General features: G+C 46.2%; 1 long non-coding RNA gene across 1 annotated transcript in view; it reads right to left on the reverse strand.

Moving 5' to 3' along the window:
* LOC113577234 (uncharacterized) overlaps positions 1-629 on the reverse strand; it is a 10,550-nt gene extending 9,921 nt beyond the window's left edge. Inside the window, exon 1 of the long non-coding RNA XR_003410600.3 lies at positions 438-629. This is a non-coding gene — a long non-coding RNA (uncharacterized LOC113577234). The remainder of the gene's footprint in view (positions 1-437) is intronic.
* Between the last annotated feature and the right edge of the window lie 1,871 nt (positions 630-2,500).

Here is a 2,500-nt window from a genome sequence, read left to right on the forward strand (position 1 = left end):
TGATGAAGAAGGAGACGGAAGATCGACACAGAAACATTCGCCGAACTCAACAACATGTGCAGAAGTACTGAATGGGCCCCATGACAGCTCAGTCAGTCGAGCACGCTAAGTTCTCCACAGGCCATATGTAATGTGTAAAACATTACCTAAAGACAACCCATGAGTGAAAACCTCTGAAGCTCTTGCGAGAAAACTGTACTCCCACTCTTGTTACAGAAGCCTATTCAGTGGCAGTTGAGAACCCTCGCGAGCTATTACTGAGAAAGGTCCTTGACCACCCTCTCCACTGGATAAATGTTTTAATGGAAAGGTTACGTTTTCATCTCGCATTTGTTACACCGCTGCTGCCATGCTGAGTGACAGAGTTTCTGCGCTGCTGCCTTATCTAGTTGTCCTGCCATGCCACCCTCAAACTAAGAAAGCAATACGCAACTCACGGTTCGTACTTCCAGGGCCACTCGGGCTTTCATGTGTACCAGCCCAGCTGATCCAGGAACAGGGTGGGCTGGGGACACACACATACCTTCCCTCAGCCCATGTTCCAACCCAGCTGATCCAAGAACAGTGTGGGCTTGGGAGCAACACGACCCTTCCCTCAGCCTGTGTGTGAGCCCAGCTGATCCAGGGACAGGGTGGACTACCCTGATGTTTGTTGCAATGAGCATGACACTCTGGGCTCCGCCCATTGCAGTGCCTGAGAGTGAGGATTCTTGTGACAGGATTTATTTTTGACTGCATACACACACAGGCCCAGGCCCACACACACACACACACACATTCATTTACAACTGGCCTGTGGCACGACAGTCACATAGCTGACAGAAACAGGTTTGGCTTGGGTGGCCTGTTACATTTCATCAGTGCCCCTCAGCCACACAGTGACCCAAAGCCAATATGGTGTGTGTGTGTGTGTGTGTGTGTGTGTGTGTGTGTGTGTGTGTGTGTGTGTGTGTGTAGGGGAACCTCTGAGCCACCTAGAATGGTTAGACTTTCGTATGTCATTACGTGCCACAATGCAGGTAATACAACACAGATTTCATCAGAACACTGATGAAGAGTATAAATTATATGCAGATTTCAGATGACCAATCCAAAAACTACACTCAAATATCTCTGCTGTTACTGTGAACAAAAAGACAAAAATAAAATAATTCCTTAATAAATGCAGCTGGAAGAGTACTATGCCTCATTTTCACTTTGTTTCGGATTGAATGTAGGTTCACTCACGAGCTCATCAAACGTCCATGGAAAGTAAATCCATGTTTACTATGTGCTGTGTTCTCTTTTTGCTTTTACTAGGTGCTGTGTTCTCTTTTTGCTAACTTTACTGATGTAATGTGTGATCTAAAGGTATTATTACAAAGAAATGCTGGGTACTGGCAGCAGGTTTGCTAATAGGTCTGGCTACTGATGGTAAGAGAACATGATGAAATCACACATAAAACATTTATCAGTGACCATATGTGCATGTAACAATATGCATGAGTAAACCAAGTAAACAGGTATTACCCATCTCTGATGATGATGATCATAATCTTCTATGTGCATGGAAGACTATAATATATTACACTGCAATTACGTATTGCTGCTGGCAGATCTGCACCAGCGCTCGACCCAGGCGCCCACTCCCTCGCCCTGTAATAATGTCTCGCGCCAGTTGCTCGGGCCTCAGTGTGTGACCAAACCTGTCAGATTGTGTGTCTTGGTTCCCCCGCCGAGGCTGCGCACGATGACTGCCGAGCGTGGCGGAACCGTTGCTTTGAGCATGGCATCTTCGCCCCTCATCCCTAATCCCCCCGGGCGGAGGCGCTGGGTGGTATCCGCCTGTCTCTCCGTCCAGCCCCGGCCTTCTGCCGCGGCCCCGGCGGCCGCTACCGTGATTATGCTTCACACTGAATTAACCAACATCAATTGGCCGAACGGGAAACGACCACAGCAGAACTGAAATGGTGAGAGAGAGAGAGAGAGAGAGAGAGAGAAGGAAAACTTGTCTAAAAAAATGGGAAAATAAGGAGAAACAAAGATGTCTCGTAAAAAATCTAATCCAAAATAAAACTGAATAGCTTTGGGTTTCAAGATATTCGTTTTTAACAGTGAAATTCTATCATAACAAGACACTATTTCGGGAGCAAGAATAAGCCGCATGCGTGACAATGGAAGGAAACTGTAAAAGTTGAACTTGTGGTAAATAGCTCAGCTGGGTGGGGAAGACATGAGGTGAAAGCTATAACTCCCCCTAAGGTCTGTTGGGGGATATGACGGCTGTATATAACAAAACATTAAGAATTAAAAATATGAGTGTATGTATATGAGAATGTGTATTCAAAAATTGGACCAGTCACATGATCACTCCTGAATCCTGAGCTGGCACTTCATATCAAGCTGTCACTGCCTTCTGTGTAAAGGTGAAAAAATCTGGAACTCCAACTGCCATCTCTCTGTCTCTTTCCCTCTCACTCTCACTCTCTCTTCCCTCGCTCTCTGTTTTCTGTTTCTCCCT

This window comes from Electrophorus electricus, chromosome 6 (assembly GCF_041902795.1).
Source record: "Electrophorus electricus isolate QZ-2024a chromosome 6, ASM4190279v1, whole genome shotgun sequence".
In the NCBI taxonomy this organism is placed as follows: Eukaryota; Metazoa; Chordata; class Actinopteri; order Gymnotiformes; family Gymnotidae; genus Electrophorus; species Electrophorus electricus.